Source organism: Miniopterus natalensis, chromosome 9 (genome assembly GCF_054644295.1).
Source record: "Miniopterus natalensis isolate mMinNat1 chromosome 9, mMinNat1.hap1, whole genome shotgun sequence".
Taxonomy (NCBI): Eukaryota; Metazoa; Chordata; class Mammalia; order Chiroptera; family Miniopteridae; genus Miniopterus; species Miniopterus natalensis.
In genome coordinates, this window is record NC_142089.1 from 66,323,602 (window position 1) to 66,350,411 (window position 26,810).

General features: G+C 40.6%; 1 protein-coding gene and 1 long non-coding RNA gene across 2 annotated transcripts in view; one reads left to right on the top strand and one right to left on the bottom strand.

The window, feature by feature from the left end:
• The window catches only part of ATXN1 (ataxin 1), a 365,190-nt gene that overhangs the window by 108,647 nt on the left and 229,733 nt on the right, over positions 1 to 26,810 (top strand). The window lies entirely within an intron of this gene.
• Positions 21,848 to 23,229, bottom strand: LOC107531278 (uncharacterized). Its single transcript, XR_001602612.2, has 3 exons — positions 23,150 to 23,229; positions 22,120 to 22,193; positions 21,848 to 21,949 (listed from the first exon to the last, which is right to left on the bottom strand). It is a non-coding gene; the product is annotated as an uncharacterized LOC107531278 (long non-coding RNA).

A 26,810-nucleotide genomic window follows, 5' to 3' on the forward strand; every position in this document is an offset into this window, starting at 1 on the left:
GGGGGAAGGGGGCGCATCTGACCCGGGGACCCTCACTGCTCCCCAGGCCCTCATTACCTGGTCTGGCTCTAAGTGGTTCTTGGTCATCAACAAACATCTTGCCTATAGGAATTTAAATCTGAGTTTTGGAGAGCAAAGACTGAGAATCTTCTTCCTGCCCAACAGCCTCATGGAAATCATAGTGTCACCTAGCGTTTCTGTCCTATCTCAGCCCATCCAGCTTTCATGTGTGTTGCCACATGAAACCCTCAGAGCCCTGTGTGGTGGTTTTGACAGATGAGCAGACTTTGCAGGGTCTCCCTCAGGGGCTGACAAGACTGACTCCGTGCCTCTCCCACTGCTCCAGCCTGTGGAACACAGGCCACGGCTGGGGGTCTCGTGGGGAGGCTGCAAGAGAGAGAGAAGTGAACGGGAAAGGCAGTGCTCACAGTCTACTCCTCATTGGTAAACAGTGCAAAAGGGAACCTTACCCTGTGCCAGCCACCTCGTTAGGAGCATCGCCTGTACCCTCCCATTAACACCTCCTGCACCCCAGGAGATGAGCATTATTGCATATTGTTTTACACATGATGCAAGACAAAGTTAATAAGATTAATAGCTCCCACGTCATAGAACATAAGGATTATAAACCAGCTCTGACAGTAAAGGCGCACGGTTTTCAAGCACGAGTGGGTTATCTCTGAGCTTTTCCTCTGTCCTGATGTTAGATTTTTAGTTGTTTCGTGGCAAATTGAAAATTCCTGTTAGAAGTATAGGGGAAATAAGTAGAGGTATCTGAAAGCTGTTATCACTTAGCCATTCTAATGAAGGTTTGTGGCTAAGATGAGAGTTTCACAATCACCTTGGGATTTCAGAGCACTGGTTTTAATTATTGAGAACTAAAGCAGGGAGAGTCCTATGGAAATGTGAGTCATGAAACAAAAAATCTGGATGAGGAGTGGTGAGGAGGTATTCAGTTGGCTTAGAGATTGATGTAATGTCTAGTGAGACCTCTGGGGTAGATGTGGGACAGGTGGGACTGATTTAGCTCTGGAGGGATAATGGGATTTTGACGTGTGACATCTGTCTGATTTTAAAGCTTTGCGCCATAACAAGAGATGTCCAGAGTTTAACACCAATATCCAATGGGCTCAGGTGGCAAATATGGGTGCCATTGAGTGGGAACAGATAGTGAGCTTTACCAATGGGGTGACCAAACTTGCCGGGCTAGAGAGATTTCTACTTATAAGGTACACCCTCTGGAGCACTGTGGTCATGACAGTGCCAGAGTTTGGACCATCTGGTATTCACAACAGTGGGAAGAAGCATGGGTGTGGGGTCAAAGAGATAAATATTTATTCCAGCGTCCATCATTTGTTAACTGTGAGACCCTGGGCAAGTTGCGTTCTTTCAGTGATATATGGAGATAATTGTGCCTCATAGGACTGCTGCACATTAAGCAGCCAGCACAGTGCTTGGCACACGGAAGTACCTAATCGTTAATCATTGCTATCTAAGAGCCTATACAGGTTGTCCCAAAAAAAGCATACACACTTTAACAGCTGATAGCTCAATTTTGGAAATGAAATGTATTTTAATAAACACTGCCTTTATAATTAATCAAAGTGTGTGTGTACAGTTTTTGGGGACACCCTACATTATTATTATCTAAGAGCAACTAAGCACAGGTGGTCTTTTTTTATTATGCTTGTGAAAGAAAGCTCTGGTAACCAAAGAAAGGTTCCCTCAATTTAGTGAGAGAAATCCTTGAAATTTCAGCCACAGCAAAAATGCAAATTACTCCTGGATACATTTCTGGCAGACATAGAAGCCATTTACATAATGAAATCTCTCTAATATTATTCCTATTAATAGCTACACTTCTAAGGATCAATCTGACCATTTTGTATTTAGACTCATTCTCAAACAAATTCCATTTACTATGATGTCTTCTTAATTTCTTCTGGCAAGTATCATCTTCATCTTTTTACTTCATATTGTAGTGTTTATGGTTTTATGAACTCTTCAAATGTTCGTTTACTACCTAAGAAGCTCATTTTTAATAATGCCCTGGTAAGCATGGTGCTCGGGGAACTAGGTTCTCTATACGTTTATGTGCCTGTATCGTCATTTGCATTGAAGTGGTTGCTTCTACATATTAGCATTTCCCTAACGGATCCCCTGTAATCAACCTTCTAAATACTTCTCATGTTTGCTCACCCATTTGGCTCACACTGTCACCCACTCACCGAGGCCCTTGGATTTCTTCGCATGTGAGATACCTTATTAAGGGATAAGGCTGATCCTGTAAATTGGCCTCAGAACTTTACTTCACAACAATGTAGCTGTGGCCTCTATTTGGAGGAACTCTTCTTGATGGCACGGATGGTTTTCTCCTGTTTGCCCCTGACCCCAGCAAGAGAGTCACCAAATACATGAACTAGTGAGAGATGACGTGAGAAAATGCCCATGGCTGGAAGGAGGTTGTCCAGTAGGAAGATTTCTAAGACCACTAAGGCCCTGAGATTCTCTCAGTATGGACATGACTTATGCGACAGGAAAACATGGCAGGCACACTCTCAGGAAGCATTTTCATCTTTTATAACATCTAATAAATGATCAGGATGTTTTTAATTGCCCTTTCTTCCTCAAGGGTGCCATTTATATATAGGCTCTAAGCAGGCAACATTGATAAACTTTAAAAAATATTAGATTTTTGTTTTAAAGACAATACTGCTTTTCTGTTTGGGTTTGAAATGTGATTTTACTAATTAGTATTAACATTTTATTTTAGCCCGGCCGGGTGTGGCTCAGCGGTTGAATGTCGACCTAGGATCCAGGCGATCGGGGTTTGATTCCCAGTCAGGACACATGCCCGGGTTGTGGGCTCGATCAATGACACTCTCATCACTGATGTTTCTATCTCTCTCTCCCTCTCCTTTCCTCTCTCTGAAATCAATAAAGGTATATTTAACAAACAAACAAACAAACAAAAAACAAACAAAACATTTTAATCCTCAAGGATATTTTTCCATTGCTTTTCAGAGAGGGGAAAGGAGAGAGAGAAAGAAACATCAGTGTGAGAGAGAGAGAATGATTGGTTGCTTCCTGCATGGCCCTTGATCCAGGGCTGGGATCGAGCCTGCAACCAAGGTACATGCCCTTGACCAGAATTGAACCTGGGACCCTTCAGTCTGCAGGCCAATACTCTAACCACTGAGCTAAACCAGCCAGGGCTAATTAGTACTCTTTTTATTGCTTGTAAGGGAAACTCATCAGAGGCAGCTTCAAGGAAGTGGGAATTTTGATAAGGACATGAGGTGTCTGTTGGGTTTTGGGGAAGAGTGGTAGCTGTGCCTTAGGTGCTGAAAACCAAACAAACCCAAACCCAACAACCCACAGTGTATCTGGGTTTAGGTCATGTAGTGTGACAGGACTGTCCCCACCTTTGTGGATAAGGCCATTTCCAGAAAAAGAGATGCCAAACACAGTCCAGTATGTGTCTCTACGGAGGTCGTACCATGGGAGTGAGATTCTTTGTTTACTGGTGCTGCCATTGAATGTGGTGTAATCATTAGTGCTAATATTGCTGGAGAAAACCTTAATTATAATGTCTGTCATTACGCTGTGGTAATTCCTGTTTGCAGGGCTCGTTAACATTTTTTATCAGAATGGGCAGCTCTTTTCTGGTTGGAGTAGGCTAACATTACACAGTGTGGGGAGTGGTTCTTCTGAGTGTTCTGGTGTCTTCTTTACCTCACTTTCTGCCCCTGGATTGGTCTCCTCCAGGTGCTGGGTGGTGCAGCATTGCTGAGTTGCAGCGGGCATCCCTCTGTCATAAGAGCCTTGCTGAGAGAGGATCTTGTACTTGGAGTGATGTTGGGTGATGTTGAGGAAATGGTACAGAAAGCAGGTGGGAAGTATTTGAGAAGCCTCCAGTAATGGCTGGATGTGAAAGAAAAAGACACATCTCACTGTCATTTCTATCGTATCCTAGAAGGTAACACTGAGTTCACTGCATGGCATCATACAGTTCTGGGTCACCTGACATTCAGAGTTCGTGGAATCTAAACTTCAGTCTTCAAAGGAGGAAACAGACCTAAAGAAGTAAAAATGGCTTGGCCAAGAAGAGGTCAGACTGAACCCAGAAATGGATATATGGGCTCCTGATTCTATTCTAGCTCTGTTTCTGTGGCTTCACATTATCTTTCCAAAATGACTGCTTATAGGGCTGTAGTTCTGTCCTTAGAGGCTTAACCTGTAATCATCTGCTAGGGCTAACAAGTACCACACACTGGGTGGCTTAAACAACAGAAACTTATTTCCTCACAGTTATGGAAGCTAAAAGTCCAAGATCAAGGTGTTGCCAGGATTGGTTACTTCAGAGGCCTCTCTTCTTAGCTTGTAGATGGCCACCTTCTCCCTGTGACCTCACATGGTCTCCCCTCTGTATATATTTGTGTTCTAATCCCCTCTTATAAGGATACCGTTATGTTGGATTAGCTCTCCACATATATGAACTCATTTGACCATAATCACTTCTATAAAGGCCCTATCTCAAATATGATCACATTCCAAGAAACGGAGTTCAGACTTCAGCATATAAACCAAGGGGTGGAGGAGGGGGTACACAATTCAGCTCGTAAGAGTATCTATAAATTACTTTGGTTCATTAATTGAATTCCATAATTGATTGATTATGGATGATATTCATTATCCAGTCTTAAAATGACCATTTCAACAGAATTTTCAGATGTTCATTCTACTATAATATGCAGCCAGCTAATTTAAAATACTAATACCATAACTGTTTTTAATTGCTTGCTATGTGCCAGGCACTGTGCTAGGCCCTGAGGAAAACTGCACACTGGAAAGACTCCCTGCCTTTTTTGAGGTGAGAGTCTGTCAGGAAAGGCAGGAATTTTAAAAAAAGTTTATGAAACTCATGAAAGGGGACATACAGTGCCATCTCTAAATCTTATAGTAAAATCATTCCTTTTATTCACATCTTCCGTGGTGGGGGGGTTTCCCATTAGGGTCAGCTGGACATTTGCCTGCGGGCCCTTTATGCGCGCGTGTTGGAAAGCTGCGGTTCCAAAGAGGACGCATAGGAAGATGCCACTGCGTTCATTCCAGATAGGTTCCTTCATGGCCAGAATGCTCACTGAGTAACTGGATAATCTCCCTGTGTTCAATTTGGGGTGCTTTTTGTTTGTTTGCAATGGGGAGAGTTGCTATTTTTACCATCTAGTAGCGTTCAGATACTCCATGAGAAAATGGTTCTATAGTGAACCCCATCTGTCTCTCTTCTGGGACCACGTCTTAGTCATATTTTATCTCTAATGTCTGGCATAGTGCCTGGCATTTAGTAGGTCTTCAGTGACTATTTGCTGAATAAATGTGTGCTGACTGAAAAATTGCCTGCTGTGACTAGCTTTCTGCCCAAGATAAATGCCTTGCCTCTCCAGAAAGACTGGACTTCTGAGCAGGAACATCATGAGTCACATATTGTCTACCTGATTTAGCACCTTGTAAATGATAGGTAATGCCATCCCTAAATACTCTGGCCTCCAGAGAGGCCGGTCTTCCCTGCCTCAGGGACCATGGAAGAGTCTTAAAGATGAAAAAACAGGTACAGGTTATTGCACAGACATGCATTAAATAATGTGATTTGTGCAATTTACCTTTTTTGGACCTGTGGACATAAATTAACACCCCTTGTGCCAGGGGTAGATAGTACTCCCGTCTCCACTCCCTTCTGCAGTAATCACAGCTGCCTTCATTATAGAATCATAGGTGAGTGAATTAAGGTGAACTCTGAAAGAAGAAAGATGTAGCTTGTTTGAGCGATGTGGGAGTGGGAGTGGGAGTGGGAAGGTGGTTCTAGGCATAAAGATGGCATCAAAAGATACTTGGATGTTTTTCCATTTCCAGTAATCATTGACACTTTATTGTTTCACATTTTTAAAAGTATCATCTGAACCTCAGGATGTTCAAAAACAAGCATTTCATGGTAGAGATGATGTCGAATGATAAGAGCTGCATCAGATGATCAGTGGCAGAAACAAAGGTTGAAGCTGCTGTGTGGTGAGAATTTAAACATCCAGGAGTCAAAAAACTCAGGAGTTTTAAACTGCAAGTGTGACTCAGTCCCCTTGGGCATGTGGCAGTGGCGTTTTCTGAATTGTGGTATATTCTGTTAGATGTAAGCCCTTGTTTTTGCAAAGTTGTCGTGTCAAGGTTGCAAGGTGAGCAGTAACTGGAGACTTTCATGATTTTTTATCTTCTCACCCACAGTATATGCTGTTGTAGCATTTGTACACTGAAATTTGGTATCACTTATAAAAATAAAAAGTGGTGCAGTGCTGTCAATGGTGCACCGTCTGTGTGACTTTATGAAAAGATCTTTTTGCTTGAACATGACCTCATACTGAAACGAAGAACAGCCACCTCTGCTTTTGAGATATTTATGTCTTATTCTGGTAAAACACACAAAACATAAAACTCACCATCTTAACCATGTTTTTCAGCGTCCACGTCAGTATTAAGCACATTCACATTGTTGGGCAAGCATCCCCACCATCCATCTCCAGAGCTCTTTGCTTTGCAAAACTGAAACCCTGTACCCACTGAACAATAACTCCCTGCTCCCCCCTTTCTCCAGCCCCTGGCAACCGCCCTCTACTTTCTGTCCCTATGAATGTGACTATACTGCGTACTTCATCTGAGTGGAATCGTACTGTATTTGTCCACTTATGACTGGCTTATTTTTCTTAGCTGATACATGGTTTTTAAAAATTTATCTTTATTGTTGAAAATATTACAGATGCCTCTCTTTTTCCCCCATTGATCTCTCCCACCCTGAGTCCTTCCCCCCATACCAATGTCTGTGTCCATGGGTTTTGCGTATGTTCTTTGATTAATCTCTCCCCACCCACTCCCCCACCCCCGCCTTCCCTCTGAGATCCCTCAGTCTGCCCAAACCATAAAATTCACCCTTATTTTAAAATGTACAGTTCTGTGATTTTTAGTATATTCATAACTGATACATATTTGAAGAGAGGGTAAATTACTTTTTTCTCAGTTCTCAGAAATATACACATGCCTTTTATCTGGCTAGTCTGGTTATAAAAATACCACAAAATAAAGGGAACTTAAGGTTAGGAGTAAATAATCTAGATTTTTAGTTTGGTTCAGATGAATTCAGATAACCAAAATATTTTTGTAAGCATGTTTGCTTCAATGGAAACATCTTCATTTTGCGTCTTGGTGTCAGCAGCATGTGACCATATTTGTTGTTCTCATGAAGGTATTTGTTTGCAAAGTTGATAGTGATGAGTTAGCCAGAAATTCAGCAGAACCGAAATTTCTTGGTCTGAATTTGTTCAAAGACCAGTTGACTGAGGCTAGATGGAACTGGCACTGAACTTACTTGAGATCTAGAATTCCAGTGCCAAAGAGGATATTTTTATTGAAGTTAGAAAAATGGCATTTCATGCTTATATACTGCTGGTGGGAGTGTTACTTGGTGCAAGCATATAGCAAAACAGGCATTGTCCAGTAAAGATGAGTGTATACACCCTATGACTTGGTGATTTTCCTTCTAAGTTTGTCCCTTAGAGAAACTTCTGTAGACATGTATCTGTACCAAAAAGCACGCATGCTATCCATCACAGCTGCACTTACATTAATAATGGTTTAAAAAATAAACACAACCCACCCAAATGCTTATCACAGTAAAATGGATAAACAAATTGTGATATAATCATAGAATACTGTGCAACAATGGAAATGAATGCTCTAAAACTATGCTGAGTGATACAGATAAATCTTGACAACCTGATATTAAGCCAAAAAAGTAGGTTGCAGAAAAATTCATATAATATGAATGAATCTGTTTATCAAATTTCAAAAATATGCATAATTAAAAAATAAATTAGAATTTCATCGTGAGACAGTTAAGGCTGAAAGCCTAGAGAAGTATCTATTAAAACTCCTTTCCCTCTGTTCTGAGAGTATATGTGGAAATGAAAGCTACCAGCTACTTCTGCCATTTAAATGTGCCTACGAAATTTCTAAGAACTCTGCATAGTAACTCTTTAAAATACCACATGCACCTACTAGCAGGCTCAAAACTTACAGAAATATGGCTGGCTTAAAAAAAACTCATGCATGCAGAATATTTTTATTTAAAAAAATTTGCATTCCTGAACTAGAATTTTTAGGGAGAAGCTTTTCTTGAATGATGCTGGATTGAAGGCTGTAACTAAAGGTAGACCTATAATTTTTAATAAGTGAAAATTAGGATTCAAATCAGTAAGTACTTCCTGTTTCAGTGCTAATTCTGTCACTTTATTACTTTAGTTAACATGAGCTGTGCCTATTCTCACATTCCTTGTACTCTGCTTGTGTGGTTATCATTGTGAGATGACCACTGCCTTCATCACATCATCATCATCATCATCATCATCATCTTGGCACATGCTTCTGCACATGCCTGAGCTAGTAACAAGCTCCTTAGGAACATCCCATTGAATGCAAGCCCGTTCCTGCCTCAGGGTCCTCTACGTGATTTCTTGCCCCTACGTAGCCTCATGATTCACTTCCTCACTTGATTCAGGTCTCTGCTTAAGGTTCACCTTAATTGAGAGTTAACTATAATAACATCCCTGTCACTTTCCACCCCTTTAACTGCTTACTTTTTCCATACTGCACTTACATATATTTTTTGGTCTGTCTGCTTCCCCTAAAGTCTAAGAGACTTGGAGTCCGTAGAAGTGGAGGCCGCGTCTGTTTCTCTTGCTCTTGTATCTCAGCATTTGGCACTGGGCCTGGCACATCCAGAAGCTCAATAATTACACATTGAGTAAATGAATGACTGAATCATCCCAGTAACTCTTTGAAAGGGATATTACTACTAACATGCTACAGACTGAAAAAAATGGAGGCTGAGTATCTTAAACTATTTGCCCATATTCACACCACTGGTGAATGGTGGGGGCTAGATTTTAGAGTAAGAGTGCCTGACCCCAAAGCCTGTTCTAACTGCTCTGCTTTTCTGCCTTGTATCTGTCACTGACTCTGATATTGTTTTTTTGCATAGAGCATCTTTCCTTCTTTTCAGATGATGAAATCAATTGTTCAATTCCATGAATGCACCTTTATAACAAATAATTATGTCCCCTTTCAGGACTATTTTGTTCTGCCTATGTAAAGATTCCCCCCCCCCCCATTTCAGATTCAGCGATTTTTTTTTTTCCCTTTCTGGCCATATTGTCTTCCTCAGCTAACACCCCTGTGTGTTTAGTGCAGTTGTCTAGGCCTGAAGACCACAGAGGGTGTGTGAGAGCAACAGACGAGCCGTCAACTGGGACGGATTTATAGATAACCCACTGAGCTGCGTTATCACCTAAAGGCATGTGTCATTAGACCATTTCTGATGGCATTTTATGACCTTGTCCTGGACATGTGCTGCCTTGCAATCTGCACTCATTTGTCACTTTCTACACTGCTAGATTTACTGAAATAACATGGATGGGGAAAGCGAAATAAATATTATGGATGCCTGGAATGCTTTAGTTATTATTTTAATTTTCTCTGGCTTGTTTTGGGATATATGAGCTGGCTTTGAAGTTAAATATAAAATAACTAATGTTAGAAGCTGAGGTTGTCACCCTTTTTAATAGAATGTCAGATAGTGATGGAGCCCCAGAGAGTTCTCTTTTGGTGAGGAGAGTGTGGCCTTGCAGGAGTATATGCACAGCTGGTGAATGGAGTGTTTGGGGGTCTAGAACCTGGGACCTCCTTTCTGGGCTCCTGCAGCCCAGCTGCCTTTTCCTCAGTACTTTGCTCACCCAGCTGTAAAGCTGTACATGTCACGGAAGGTAAAAAGCCTTTTCTTGGATTACATGTTGGCCAACTGATTATCAGCAGCCTCTGTTCTCCTAGATCATCTGGCTTCTTTATTAATTCCACCTCTGTTTACTGTGCTGGACTGTTGGCAGATCTCAAGTGATCTTCACTAGGGCTATTAACTATTTTCCAAGCTTCTCAGGATCCTAGGACATTTTGAGGTGTAGGGGGATGGGGGTGGAACAGAGAGAATGAGAGAGAATGAATATTAATATTTAACATTTTAGATCTACAGCCTTTGAAAAATTCTGCATTTCCTCTGGCATGGGAATAAGCCCAAAGTTTCTTCTGTTGTAAAAGGTTGTTTTGAGAGGATATTGTTTTAAAATCAAAATGATACTAATCTTTATTGAGCACTTACTCTGGTCAGTTAGTATACTAAATGCTTTACATACATTGCAAAATTCAGTTGTCACAGCAACCCAATGAGTTATTTATTGTTACTAGTCCCATTTCATGGATGAGCATGTTGAGGCTCCGAGAGGATAGTTTGCCCAAGGTTGCAAATCTTAAAGTAACAGAGCTGATTTGAATCTAAGCAATCTGACTCCAGAGCCTGCTCCATCTATTATTCATTTTTCCTCTGATAATGGAAATGGTGTACATACATTTAGAGAACTGGAAATATAGAATAGAATGAAGGGCAAATCACTGACTAGGTAACCAGGAACATTCTTAGTGTTTCTAGTCAAGTATACTTTTTAACTGGGATCATTCTGATTGTGCTGTTTGTGAGCTGCCTTTATCACTGGTCCATATACTGGGAACATGTTTCCGTGCCACTTCAATCCCATAGCATGATTTTATTGCCTATATAGTTTTCCATCTCTTTATAGATACTATAATTTACATAAGTAATATAATATGTCAAACATTTAATTCTCTTGATTTTTGCTATTGTTAGTAATGCTGTGCTGGATTTCCTTGAACTTGTGTCTTTTTTGGATATCTCTGCTTGTTTCCTTATGATACATTTCTAGAACCAGAACTGTTGGCTCAAATAGTAAGAGCCCTTATGAGATATTTGATAGGTATTATTAAAGTGCTATATTTTAGCACTCACCAGCCATGAGAAAGAATGTCCATATGTCTGCACTCCTGGACAACACTAAGTACTGTAATTAAAAGACAGAAATAAATGAAAGCCTTGCCGGTTTCATGAGTTAAACATTATATCTTATTTAATTTCGGAAGGGGGAGATGTGGTTTTGAATGAGGTTGGACTTTTTTCTGTTTTTTATTTTTAAATTTTTTTCTTTTAAAGTCGCCTACTTACGTTTGCTTATTTTTGTTTTAGGGCATATATCTTTACTTGTATAATCTGTATATATTCATTTTGAATTAAGGATATTGAATCTTGGTCAGTGGTGTTACAAATATTTTTCCCACCTTGATATTTTACTTTCAGTTTTATTCAAGGTAATTTTGATATATAAATATTCAAAATGTTTGTGTATTCAAACTTATTAATGAGCCCTGGCCGGTGTGGCTTAGTTGGTTGAGTGTCCTCCTGTACACCAAGGGGTGGCGGTTCAAACCCTGTCAGGGCACATGCCTGGGTTGCAGGCTTGATCCCCAGTAGGGGGCGTGCAGGAGGCAGCTGATCAGTGTTTCTCTTTCATTGATGTTTCTCTCAAATCAATAAAAAAATAAAACATATTAAAACATTTTAATGATATTTTGTTTTATACCTAGAAAAGTCTTTCTATTCACTAGGATGAGACAAATATTCACCTATAATATTTTTTAGTTCTTTTATTATCTCATAGTTTATATTTAGAGTTTATTTTGATATATGATCTTAGGCATGAGACTCAAATAAACTTTTGCCAAATAGTACATTAGTTGTTCTCACATCATTTATTTAATACTCTCTTCTCTCATCAACCTTTATCATGTATTAAATACTTTTATGAACGTGGTATACTTCTGAACTTTATATTTTATTCTCTTGATCTTTGTGGTTTTGCATTTCAGTTTGGGCTCTACAGTTTTAATAGTTTTTAACATCAGCAATCTTAGATTCTCCCATATAACTTTTTTTTCAAAATTTCTTAGCAGTTTTTAGCCTATTCATTTATTCTTCCATGCAAAACGTGGACTAATTTGATCAGATTTTAAAACATCTTTTCAAAATAAATTTTAATTGTCATAGATCACATATCAATCTGGAGAGAACAGAATTCATTACACTCTTGCAACTTTTGATTAATGTACATAGTTTTATTCAAGACCTTCATTGTCCCTTAGGTAAAGCGTTGTCTAGTATTATAGTATTTTAGTAGTTCTTGCTAAGTTTTCCTTGGGGACTTTACAATGTTGGCCATAGTTGTGTATTTGATCTTTATTTTCTTTATATTTTCAGCTTATTGCTGGTTTATAGAAAAACCATATACATATATATGTTTCTAGATAGGCAATAATAGCCTTTCTAATAATGAAAATATTGTGTCCTACATTTTCATGTGTTTAACTTTCATTTCTTCTAGAACATCCCCAATGCCATGTTAAATAATAATAGTAGAGCAGGTATACTTGACCTCATTCCTGAATTTAATTATTAACTTCTGTTTTTAACTTTTAATATGTTGTTGGCTGTTGGTTTGTGGCAGATATCCTTTACTGTGGCAAATAAGTAGCAATCTAATGTTCAATACCCCTTCCCACAGAAATTTTTGTATCTTTTTAGTATCTTTACTAATTATATATTTTTCTATTGAACCAGTGATGCTATGGATTGATAATGTGATTTATGTATTATGTCCATTCCTGGAAGATTTGAAATTACCTGTTCCCCAATTATTTGATTCAGATATTTTTGGTGGTGGTTTTATTATTAAAGCCCCCCTAAAAAACACACACACAAAATATTTTTCTACATTAATTTTTTGACCAAGGTTTTTACTTTTTTAATATTACAGATTTTTTCTTTTTCTAGAAAATTTTCCATTTCTGCATTTTAAATTTTATTAACGTAGTCAAATATTACATATTCATAAAATTTAAAAATCCTTCATATTTTTCATTTTATCTTCTCTTTTAGTTTGGTTTAATTGTTCTTTGTTTGGAATATCAGATTAGCTCTTAATAAATCTATTTTATTTTTGGATATTTTTAAGGATATCATCTTTTGAAATCTTTTCTATTTAAAATTTTGAAATTGTTGCTGTCATGATTTTGGTGTGCTCTGCCCTCATTTTGCTTTCCCTGCCTTTCTTTCCTAATTTGTTGTATTGAATCCTGTTTAAATTTTTTAATAACAATATTTAAGGTGTTTGCCTCTGAGTGTAGGTCCCCTACATTTGATACATAATGTTCCCCTTATCCTTGTTTCAGTCTGTAGTTGCATAATTTAGCATCTCTTAGGCTCTGTGCCCATTTAGAAGAATGTTTTTAAAATGTACATGCTTATCTGAATTGTTCATGCTTTGTTTATTAATGTGGAGTTTTATTGCACTGTGGTCACAATGCTGAGAGGGAGGCAAGTTTCTTTGATGTTCCAGTACATGATTAGTTTTTGTTAATGTCCCAGGAGCTCCTGTATAGAAATGTGTGCTCTAATTACCAGCTTTATCTAGTCCTCACATCAGCATTATTTATTATTTTACCCTACTTCTCTATATTCTTATTAAATTTTTACCTGATGATTTTTTCAAGGAGTAAAAGCAATAAGGTAGACTTCAGCAACACCACTGCCTCTCTCTCGGTATCTGCTTATTCCTTTATACGTTTCACTGCTGTGTTATCGTGACACATAAATTTTAAGTTTTCTTTGAAATGTCAGTAAAAGTGACATTCCTGCTTAATGCTTCAAATATTTCATTCTGATTTGATACTAACATTATAACTTTCGCTTTTTAAAATGCAGTTTTCTGGTATTCCTTGCCCCAGTCTTTTTTCTTCTGACTTTTATGGGTTTCTTGCAGATAGCATGGGGGTCATTCTTAATTTACAGCTCCTCCTGAGATTCTTTTGTGTCTGAAAAGAGAATTAATGCCTATCTTCAGTGTTGATATACTTGTTCTGATTTCTGTCATATTTTTATTCTTGTTTGCTTTCATTTTTCCTTGATGCTGCCATCATTTTCCATTTTGTGTGCTATGATTTATTCTTTAACAATTTTCAAGTTATACAGTATGTCTAATTTTCTAGTTTTAAATTTGAAATAAAATATATGTATATTTCTGTGTGAACAGTGTCAAGAAGCTTACTGACCGTACCTACACCTGGTACAGAATGAAATGAACACATTTTTACTCTCCTTTGCGATTCTTCTTTTCAAAGTTAGACATAGAGATATTTTGGTCTAGTTTATTATATTTTTAATATTCAAATTTTCTTACAAGAATCACCTAGATAACTATTATTCTGCTCTCTAGCTATATATAGATGTTACTTGTTTATATGGGTTGATCACATATTATGAACTACTTCAAAGCACAACCACTCCTTTATTTTTTTAATTAATTTTTTTGGTTGACTACAGAACTTCAAAAATGTTTTTATGACGTAAATTTTCTTATTGATCTTTTGCATGCAAGAATGCCTTTTTCATCTTTAGCTCTTATAGCACAACAGAAAACTTGATTAGTTTACAATTATTATATCAAACCCTTTGCCATCCAAGCTATAGTTTGTTGTTTTATTTCTTCTGCTGTAAAAGACAGCCTGTTTTTCTCCCCCATCTAATTGCCCTGGGCACCTATATTTTTAACTTCTTCATCTGATGCTAAGGATTTTCTTACTTTGATCTCAAAATTCAACTTCCAGAAGATAAATATATGACAGTTTTCATTAATTTGTATATGTGCTTATGCCAGTTTTCATTAATTATTTTTCTTGTACAGAGTGAGCTTTTTTTTTGGCCTTGGAATCAGGTGTTTCTTCAGATCAGAAAAGTTTCTTACATGGTATCTTTAATAATTGCTTCTGTGGTAAATTTTCTGATCACTTCAGGAATCACATATCTGATTCTACCTTCAATATCCATCATGATATATCTATTTACTCTCCATTTGGATATAATTTTTTAAGTTCTCATCACTGATTTGATTTTACAGTGTGGTCTTTCCTTTTCTTTGGTCCTTATGTAGCGTCCAGTTCTACTTTTGAAAACTGACAATTGAAAAATTCCTACTTTTTTGGTTTTGTAATTCAGTCAGTTTCTTTCTGGTTCCATACCTACCTTATCTTTCATGTCCTGTTTCAGTCAGGATTTTTTCTTTTCTTTTTGCAAGCAAAGTCACACATCTTGTCTGAAACTTATTTCTATTTCCAACAGTAAATCTTTTTCAAAATTCTCTTCTTTCATTTCTTAGATGTTTTTTGTTGTTTTCCACTAAGTCACCAATGTTGCGTAGTTTTGGTTCACTCACCATTGAATGGTGAAAGGTGTAGCCTGGCCTGGAATTTGTTCTCAAATGGTCCTTGTACCTTCTGGAAAAGATAAGATTCCTTCTCTGTCTGAAGCTGGAAGCCTGGTTCTTAAACATTTAGCGGGCCAGGTATGTGCGCCAGCAGCCGCGCAGGCTGGGAGCGAGCTGGCCCCGGGGCAGGCGTGCTGGTGTCCCCTGCGCGGCTTCTGCTCCGTGTCGCGGGGAGCTGCTGTCCGTGGGCCATCTTCCAGGCCTGGGTCTCCCCCTCACCCTGGCTTCAAGCCTCCGGGCCTGGAAGGTGGCTGAATTCTTCCGGTGTCCGTGCCCTGCTATGTAGGGAGGCGTCACGGGACCGACGCCCTGGGGCATGGCAGTACTTCTCCTCTCGTGCCTCTCAGTGCCAGAGTGACTGCTTCCCGACCAGCCCTCACCTGCAGCGTCCACTCCTCCGCTTTGGGACCATCACTTACTAGTTTTCTGTCAGGAACTCTGCTCATTTTCTTCTCACAGCACTGCACCACTTTCTCAAGGAGGATCACGAGTGACAACTCCGGGCCAGCCTTTGATGTTCTCTTTTCTGCGGTCTCCCTGGCACAGGTGCGTTAATGGTGACATGTCTGCCCTCCCTCTTTTCCGGCACTGCTCCTTGTTCCCTGTATTACATTCTTTTGTTACTGATGTTGAGATCGATGATTCTGCTCTCAAGGCAGAAAGAGTAGGGGTGCGGGAGAGACTTCTGGAAGAAAATCTGATATTCAAAGGTCTGCATTTCCAAAACGCAAACAGAAGTGACTGTGAATTTTACAAAACATTTATGGAGCGCTCTGAAATAACGTACTCCCCCAGGACACTCGGCACATAAAGTGATTTGTAAAAGTTAGGCTCTCACATAAATTGCCAGACGTGCGGGCTTTGTATGTAGTGAGCTACCCCTGTGTCTGTAATGGTCCCCAGGAGTGCCATGCTGCGTGGTCCTGTTCGGCGCAGAACCCGCACTGAGCGGCCAGTCACTTCGCCTGTGATGATGTCTGTGGTCCAAAGTGGTGCCCATTTCCCCCTTCGCACTTTTCCTGGTGGCACTGGCAGCTGGGTTCTGATTTTTCAGCCTGGCGGCTGGTGGCTTCACCCTAGAAACTTCTGTGATCCTTGTAGGCCCTCTCGTACTAGGGAGAGCAAGGATGCCAGCTTATTTTAAGGAAACAAAGAACGATAGTGTCACGTGTGTGAATAAGAGTGAAAAAAATTAGTCCCCTCCATCTGAACAGAGTGGTCAGAAGCAACAAAAGTTAGGTAAAGGGCACACAGGTAGAGGGTGGGCCGGGGAGTAATGGATCCAGAGGAGCTTTGTTTATCTCCCCTTTCATAGGTCCAGTTTCAATTATTGTTGGCAAAGATGACTCAGAACAAGAGATCTTGGAGAGTGTGTGTTGCCTGCTGAGACGTCCAGGCCGCAGATAGTTCTAGAACAGAGAGGGGGCAGTATTGCTGGGGCTGTGTGGAACAGACCTGGACTCATACTCAGGCTGCAGGCAGAGTCAGTGGCTCCTACTGACATGTCGTGCACGTAGCAGTTTCAGCTGGAGATCTGGTTATAGATCTGGCCCCAGCTGGGTAGCTCAGTTGGTTAGAGCATCATCTTGACACACCAAGATTGGGGGTTCGATCCCCCGTCAGGGTGCACACATACAGGAAGCAACCAGCAAATGCATGGATAAGTAGAACAAATCAACCTCTCTCTCTCTTCTCCCCCTCCTCTGTCTCTTAAAAAAATAAAAATAAAAATACACAAACTCCTGACTTCTTTCCTTCCCAGATTTTAATCTCACATTTACTGATAAAATTATATGGGGAGAGTTCATGATAAGACACATGCAGAGTCCTGTGGGCTCACCACAGGTTGAGGGGCGTTTGTCTACAGGCCGGGCAGCTTCCTCCTCTGCAGCCTTGGGCGTCACAGACACCTCAGGGACCCCCGAAAGGACACGTTGTGAGCTGCATTCCTAGGTCGGTAGCATTAGGATCTGTGACCGATTTCTTAGATACGTATTTTGGATGTGAAAAAATAAGCTAGACGCCGTCATCAGGGATCAAGGAGGAGTGATTTAGGGATATCCTTGACCTTTGGTATCTTTGTTTTCTATGAACACGTTTTTATGTAAAGCACGAGGTGTTTTCCTAACAACTGACCATGGTTGCCTGAGGCAGATGGGTACATTTTCAAGTGTTTGAAATGTCGGATGGAAATAGACTTGGCTCTTGCAACTGTTCCTTAGATTTCCCATTCTAGAGACTGATATACTGTTTTGAAATTATACTCGAATATACTGACACTTAGGAACATGCTTTCCAAGGTTATCCATGAAGTAACATATACCTAGCCTTGGAAACATCTTCTATCATCCAGGCACCCACCACATATGTTTAAAGGTGAGGTTTACTTAGTAGCCCTATACAAGGATTCTGTAGTGAAGAAATATTGATTGAATAGTGAATATTTATCATTGATTAAGCACACCTGTGCTGTGCTAGGTGTTAGTAACGTGTAATTTCACTAATCCCACAACCCCTTGAATTAGTATAATCATCATGCCCATTTAATGGTTAAGAGGATATGAATTTAGGAAGTTTCTGTAACTTGTCGTAGGGCCACATAACTAGTAAGCTTTGAGGGTCATCCTTGGGTCTCAGACTCGGTAAGGTACATTTTTTTTTTTTTTTTTTTTTACTGCACCACATTGACTCTCCTATTGATTTTCTTACAGGGAGTCTGTAAGTTTTTCTAAAGATCATATCACCCAAAAGGTGCTTAACCTAGAGCTCCAGCATCTCTGTCCCTGAGCTTACCCTTTCCCCCAAGCACCATACCTGTTTCTGTGCTCCTTGAATAATTTTGAATGGTCAGCAAATGGTCTTGCAACCCGAGGGAGAAGGGATTGTGTCCCTGCAGCCTTGTTTAAAAACACAGCATTTTAAGGATCGCCTTGGAGCAGTGCAGAGATCACAAACAGCCTGTTACATTCCCAGCTCTGCTTTAGACTACTTCTCTTGTGGCCTTGGGAAAGCCTTACCCTCTCTAAGCCTCTTACTACATCTGTGAAATGAAAGACCCAGAGTAAGGGATCTCCCTAAGGTCCACTCTGGTTCCCAAATTCTGCAATTATATGCATCACAAAAGAGGAAGCCTGAACATATGAAACAGAATTGACTGTCGTCATAAAGTGTAACTTACATAATTGATATTGCTCTGCCTCGTAATTGGGCATTAGTGGAGGAGAGGCCTGGGTAGGGCTTAGGCTCTCAGGCAGGAAAAGAGCCAGGGGAAAGGAGAAAGGGTAAGTGGGGAGAAAAACTAACCTCAGATCTGCCTTTAGGGGGCGCCTGATGCCATGGCCCGAGGCCACAAGCTCCTAGAAACTATAAGAATCAGGCTTTTCCAGTTCCCAGTGATTCTAGGCAATTTGAGCCTATCTGGCTGAGTCAACCTGAGCTGCACTTAACCTACTGTAGAACCGCTGTTTTCTTTTTGAGGGTAGTTTTAGTCTTTAAGACAGTAATGTGTCAGCAACTTTATATTCATTATCTCATAATTATTATGTTATGTTACATTATATTATAATAATTCCTACTTTCCAAATGCATAACTAAGGTTTAGAGTTTGCCCATGGTCACAGAGGAGTATGAGCCTGGCTTGTGGTGTCAGTGAATTCCCATCTTTATGGCAGGCCTTAACACTTTGCTGACCAGTTACGAGTATATACCGTGAACACTGCTCACCGGTCACGAGATAACTTGTGTCTGCACATATATTAAATAATTTTAAACACCTTGCTGACCAACGTAGCGGCTGCAGGGGCAAGTTCTGGCTTGAAATAGCCAGTCAGCAAGGGTGAAGCAAGATAAGCTTTTAAAATTAAGGGGAGACACTTCAGAATGTTGGCTGCTAGCCGATACTGGAATTTAAAGGCAAGTAAAGCTTTTGATTTCTCAGTTAAAAAATTAAAAAGTTTAAAGGACAAGCATTGTTTAGGGGTCAAAACAAAGACCAAAGTATATTCATTTTGAAACAATGTAATGTTTCACTGTTGTTAATGTTGACAGAGTAGGGGTGGAAAAGAATTACAGAGCAGAAACCCCTGGAGCCTTAAGGGGAGGCACCTTAGGGGACAAAAGAGGAAGGGTTCTGTAGACAGACTTTACCTACCTTACAGTGTGGGGCAGGGCAGCCTGCTTCACCTTACCCTGGCATCAGAAAAGTAGATGTTGGAGCAGGTGCTTTTGTTTATGCTTAGCCACAAAGGGCAGCTTAGTGTGGGGGTAACAGTAATTCCCTTAATTCCCTTGGCATGGATTTTGAAAACTTTAAGAGTTATGTTTTGAGAACCCTCACTCTGAAGTGCGTGAGAATTTTCTGCTTGCAAAATAGATTCCACTTGCAAAAAATCTTCTACTTAAATTTCTCCTCTGTGTTATTGAAACGTTTTAAGTGTCTGGCTGCTTTTGGATTGTGTCCTGTTAGAAGGTCAGAATGGAAAAGATGGGTGTTAGCAGTGTTGCTGGAAGAATAAACTCGAAGCCCCCTGGGGAGCCTTGGGCTCCACCTCTCATCCAGTATCCTGCAGGCACAGTTTTTTTCTGACTCTTGGTTTGTCAATTCTAGCACTGAGTAATTTGCTCCATGTGCCTCATTAGAGCGAAGATGTTAATATTAATAATCTCATTTTCAGTGTTTACATTTTGATGGGGGTTTTCTTTTCTTTTTTGGACTACCTGTATAATTTCAGGAACAAACCCGGCTTTGTTATAACAGTTTCCTTAATCTTACCTCACCTGGCCTAGATAACATGCATTCCAAATTGTATTGTGAGTTTGCAGCAAGGCAGCTAAGCAACAGGCTCTAACAGCTGGCTCATTTTCTAAGAATTAAAGGACATGACTTCAGTTTCCAGGTCTGGTTTTGGTCTGCTTGGTGAGAGCTGACATTTAGCTCATCTCAGCCCGTGCACTTGGGGATGATTAAAATTGCTGCCTGATTCATAACTTATAGGTGATTAAACTTGTAAAGTATTTTGAGGCCTTTCCTTTCATTCATTTATTCAAACAAACATTTGTTGTTGAATGAATGGTGACTTTGATTTAAAAACACTATACAGACATAAAACACTGACAGCTTGTAGATAACAATTTTTTTATTTGCTCTCCTAAAGAATTTCATTACCAAATCCTCATGAATTTTGAACCTCAAGAAGAATAATCCTTTCCTTTGTTGGAGTTTTAAATTTAGAATAATCAGACAATAGTGAAGCATTCTGCTCAAAGCATTCCTTTTAGGCGACCCATTTATTATACACTGCTCTTAAGAAGAGATGAATTTGATTAGCGTTGAACATTCAGTCGGTTTCTGCATAGCTAATACCAGGAAGAAATTTTCAAAAAGTTGTGCCTGCTGTTTAATATTATTATATGGTCAACTTTTAATTATCTGTACTGTTGGAATATAATCATTGATGTGTACACTCTACAATCAGTCCCTTTGGCTTTGGGAAGCATTGTATGATGCTTTTATTTACCTTTCATTGTGATTTTGCTCAGACTAATATTAAAAATGTGCTGCATGCTTTGTGCACACAGCTCACCGTAGGAAGGAAGGAGGAAATGACTCAAAAGTATACCAGGGAAAGGTCAACTGGAATTTTAAAATTTATTGCAGATAAACAGAAAGAATGGTTGCAAAATTATTAATCTTGGTTGTTAAATAGAAAATCACGGCCAACAATTTGTTGCAACTGCATAAGAAAAAACACAATAAACCTCTTGAAGATATCCATGTATGCATATTATTGTTGCCCCAGTTTTACATTGTGAAAATTTCCCAAAGGCAAAACTGCTTACATCCCACTCCAGTAACACTACAGCAGTAAACACTGTCAGATTGGTGATCACCAAAATGTGTCCTGCACAGCACTGGTGCTCCACATAGGCCTTTTGGAGGAACAGAAGGGCTGGTGTCTTGACCTAACAATGTTTTTAAATAATGTCCCATTACTTGTATTGGCTGTTACTGCTTATTATTAAAAATACCTCTCTTTCCTATTCATTCAGGTTAAGCTTGTTTTTATGGGCAGCAATTATGGAAGGAAATATTTGGAGGATTTATCTCCTATGTAGTGGCCTTTTGGATTTTGAAAGCCTTCTCGGCCTAAAGATATATTTCTGCATCAGCCTGCTCCAGAGCCCTTCCCCTTCTACCATTTTTTAGCCCACTCTGGTCCATTCAGCTGAGCAGTTGGTGAGATTGCTCGGTGCATGCTTTGGAAGACGGTGATGAGTGGCTCTCCAGGGTGAGATAAGGGATGATCCCTAAGTGTGGAGGTGCTGATGCAAGGAAAAGAAAACTATCTTTGGCTGCACACTGGTGTGGGACCGTCCTTGGTAGTCAGTAAGAAGGTCTCTAACTCCACTTACCTGAACCGTGGGTCAGTGGGCTGACTGGCATCACTGGGCTTCAGCAGGTTAGAAGCTGCACTTAGTTTCCTCTGCTGCCTTGCCTGCCTGCTGGCCACCTGGTCATAGCTTCACCTGCTCCCACTCCCTTACAGGTGATTCTGTAGTACAGCTGCTCAGATGCACCCCAACACTTCATCTCCTCGGTAGGTGAGGCCTGGCTGTTTGGTGCAGGCCAGTTTCTAAGATCACAGTCATACCAGCCGGTCAGCATTACAAATAAAATAAATGTCAACCTGCAGCAACATGTGCCCTGGAGCAGAGATGACATCACCACATTCGTGAAACAGATTCTGTCACCAGGCGCCAGGTGCCCTTCTCTCCTACCACCCTCAGCCCAGTCTTTGCTGACCTTCTCATTATTTCCACACCAGGAAGCCAGCATTCTCATTGTTGTCCTCACTTGTTCCTTTATCGTGATCTGCTCTATAATACAGGAGACAAAAACTAGTGTTTGAATATCTACCATGTGTGTGGTCTGGACCCCATGTAATTTTATATACATAATTGAAATGCCAACCTTCTGAGACAGGTGTTTGTCTCATTTCACAGCTGATGAACTTAAGAGTCAGGCCAGTAAATAACTTCCCAAAGTAAGTTATAGAGATGGATGATGCCAGGATTAATACTCAGCTTAGATTCAAAACCTGTTGTCTTTCTGTGTGTGTTTCTTTTCTTTTTGGGGGTATCTAGATGTTACACTTCCAAGGTAGCATACTTATTCTGATATTTAAAGAGAGAATCTTTAAGCCAAAGGTAAGGCTAATTATGGAGTTTCAGGTATCAGTGAGTTGTTGGAGGGTTGATATATTAAAGGCATATCATATTGGCAACAGGCCCCTGCAAGGTGCGAGGAGCTCCCTAACAGGCCTTTGTCAAAGTATCATTCTTAAGTGAACTTTGTTTCTTTTACTTAACCCTAGACTGCTAGCTTCTATTTTCAGCACACTTTAGAACCCAGCTGCTTTTCTGTTCTGTCCCTGGTCAGAGATGTGTGCTCTCCTGATTTCCTAATAAAACTTTAACTCGTGTTAGAAGCCCAAACATTTTACTTCCAGCCTGCTCTCTCACGATGGATTTGGCAGCACTACATCTATGACTGTGCTTTCCCTTATGTTGAAAATAGCACTTATGCAACTTATCAGGGGGCCAGCAGGGTCCTCAAACATGAGTCTTCTCAAAGAAACCTTTTCCCCGCGCCGCTGCCCTAACTGTAACCCGTTTTCAAAGGTGCGCTCCACCAGGCCCAGCAGGCCGAGGGGCGGGGTGAGCACACGCGTCTTGCGCCTTGGAGACAGTTGCCGCTGACGAAGTTCCCTCACAAAGCCCAAAGGAATTTTACTCCTTCCACCGGAGGTGTTTATAACCTCCAATTTGCTCACCGTGCCTCCTGCAGAAAGGAGCAGAGCTCAGTCTGGCAGCCTGCCACCGAGCCGCGGCGGGCTCGCGTCCCAGATCGGTGGCGCGCCCCTGCGGGTGCTGGGATGCAGATGCAGATGCGGTGCGGATGCGGGGCAGAGCTGGCGGCCGGCGGCCCCTCCCCCGCCCAGGCCTGGAGGTGTGGCCATGGCCTCAGGACAGCCAATCGTGGAGCGGGAGGGCGGGAGGGGCGGGGCTGAGGCGCCGGGTGGGCGGGGCGGGCTGTGCGCGCTGTAGTAGGTCCTGCGCCTCCACCTGGCGCTCTGGGCATGGAGCAGGGTCTGACCTCATTTCCCCGGCGTTTAGAGGGCCGGGCGTGACTAATCAGCCCCTCCTGAAACACAACGAAGTACAGTGTTCTGAAAAGGTAATCAAGGTGCTGAAGAAAAAGCGGCGCACATTTGATGTAACGTTGGAATACAAAATCATTTTAAATACAAGCTTTTTGTAGTTGTGGAAAATGACTATTTCAAGACGATCTTTCCATGCCAGTGTTACAAAGGGATCCTTTAAAACATGATTTTAATAATGTTGCCGATTTTAAAAGCTGTTTTGTAATCTGAAACTTCACCTGAGGCTAGACACATCCCTCCCTCTCCCCATCATATATTTGGCCACCCGGCATGAGAGAGTAAATATCAAAATAGGGTTGTTTTGTTTACCACACTCTTAGGAAGTAAACAGGATTGGGAGAGCTTTCTTGACCAACAAGGAAAGGCTTGCTCTCTCAACACTGCCTGGCTAGGTTCCCGCTTACTGGATTGAAAAGAGAGGGTCCCACCAGTGAGATTGAAATAAAGCCCTTTAGCCCTACTATTTAAAACAGTGTGAGAATCTAATAAGAGGCATTAGGCCTCACTGATAGACACCAAAAATTTTTTTAAAATCCCAGATAGGTACTTACCAGGCACTATAGCATATACTTGTTTTACTTTGCAATCACATCCAGTTTTCTAGAAACATCCATTGTATAGGGGAAGGCCTCCAATTCTCCCTTCCCCCCTCACTGCCTGCCTTTCAGACATAGGCCCTACTTGTTGGGGTTCACCAGTAAGAAAGAATGTGAAAACATGGTCAGGATAATATAAAATTCATTTCGTGATTACTACTACTAATAAGTGGCTGTGGGGAAGAAAGTGCAAACTGTTACCAATATTGGCCCAAACTGACTGTGTCTCACTGACTGTTGCCCTAGTCTCAGTTTATGTCAGTTAAAGAAGTTAGGCTAATTCTTCTCCTGGTATACTTCAGTGACTATTATGGTGTTCTTCTGCCACTAGTTCACTGTATTCCCCCCCCCCCCCATGCTCTTTATTTGCTAATTCTACACTCAGACCCCTTGGGTAGGTAGGGGGAAAGATGTAGAACTGGCTGATTTGGAGCTCAGACTTTGAGCCAGGGCTATAGGTGTAGTAGCCTCAAGCTCTGACCTTGGTCTTTTGGAGAAAGAAGCTGTTTCCTCTAAGCCTAAGTTTGTCAGAACCTCATTAGAAAGATTTTTAGGTTCTGCTGTTCTAAAATAAAAGCTAATAAGGCTTTTCTTTATTTAAGTTATCTATACTTCTGTTTCTCTAATATTGAAAGAAGTAAAGAATTCTCTTGATTTGTTTTAGTTTTGTGTATTTTAAGTTGATACATGACTTCCTATTTCAAGTAGGCAGTTTTGGTCCATGGGACCTAACATATTCTAGAGCACACGTTGACACCTTTGGTAACCATCTTAAGAATTAAATGATTAGGAAATGAAGCCATGTGGAGCCTTCAAATTATTTATCCTCAGTCCAATCTGTTATTAGTAAATGCCCGCATTTGAAGGTAGAAAAATAGGCCTATCTTAGGAAGTAGCTTTCATTTGTTTTGTGAGGAACAAAGTGTCAACTCACCAATGTGTGAGAGAGGTATAAGACATTTATTTCTTTATCGATATTTGTAACTTGAACCTGTACAATGAAAAACACCACCTTTAGGTCAACTAGATGTCCTCCTGATTTTAAAACAATTTAACAGTTTAAAAGATGAATGGGTGCACTGCTGCAGGGGTGTAGATTGGTATAGCCATTTCGGAAAACGATTCAGCAGTACTATGTGTGTGACCATTCATATCCTGGGACTCAGCCAATCCACTCGCAGGCAGCACCCCAGAGAAACTTTGCTTATCTGTATTATTTCTAATGGAAACACCATTGTTTCTAATGGGGAAAAAAACAGCCCTAGAAGGTAAAACAATTTTTAAAACCATCAGTAGAATATTGAAAAATTCACACAAGGGAATATTATATAGCAGTGAAAATGAGTGAACTATCACTACTTGCAACAACATAGTTAAATTTTAGACACTGAAGACAACATGCAGTATGATAAAATTATAAAGTTCAAAGTCAAACAAAATTACATTGTATATTGAGGGAATAATATATTCAAAATTTAGGATTGTGGTCACCTTTGGGGAAGAGCAGGGGGAGTGGTTAGGGAAGTAGCACATAGGTAGATACATCAATATCTGTAATATCTTAATAGGATGGCAGGTTTATAGGTGTTCATTTTATTGTTATGCTTCACAGATTATATATATTATATATGTTGTATGCATTCTTTGGGTAGGTTTCAAATTTTGCATAATACAAATATACTTTTCTGGATTAAAAAAATTTCAGTTTTATTGACATATGTATCCTATAGCACTGTATAAGTTTAGGGTATACAGCCTAATGATTTGACTTACATATGTCATGAAATGATTACCACAGTAAGTTTAGTCAACATCCATCATCTCATGTAGATCCAAAAAGAAAAATATTCTTTCTTGTAATGATAATTCTTAGGATTTACTCTTTTAACAACTTTCATATATACCACACAGCAGTGTTAGCTAGTCATCATGATTTAAACTACATTTAAAAAATACAAATATTTTTAAGGTGATAATATAAGCCAGGATTTTCCCTCTTTGTTCCACATTCTACCTATTTCATATCATAGTCCCCTTTCAAAGTCCCCCGTATGTTGACATTACACCGGAGTGGTCAGAAGGTGCGGTCGATGGGGAAGTCCCTGGGTCACCTGGGTGGCTGAGGGTGCCGGTGAGGCTGAGGCTGCTAAGCGGAATGAGATAGAGGACCCAGGGGCGCTCTGTATGCCTCTTCCTACTGAGTGCCTAGAAAGGCAGGGGCATGGAGGAAAGAACCGTGAAGTCAGGCCTGGTGACCTCTTGGAAAATCCATATTTATTGTCCCAACAGTGACTAACAGTTTTGAAGGTGGACAGTCAGCCCGGGTAGGTTACCATGAGAAACTTGCTCCTTGGCTGCCCACTGTTTTCCTCTGGCCCTTTGAGTGAGGTAGGATTTGGCATGTGGGTGGTGATGTAATATGTCACTCGGCCAGGCAAGTTGTCACAGGCTCAAAGGCTTGGTTTTGAAAAATGAAAAGCGGATACGTGAGAAAGTGGTCCATCTGGGAATAAGAGTGACAATAAAAGTGGCAAACGTCATCCGGCGCTGGTGAGTGCTTCCCTGAGCCCTGAAGTTCGCCGCCCCTGAGATTTGTCATCGCTGAAGTGCTGGCCAGTACCTTGGGGGAGGCCACACTCCTCGCCTGGGACTCATCGGCTTAGCCCCGAGCAGCC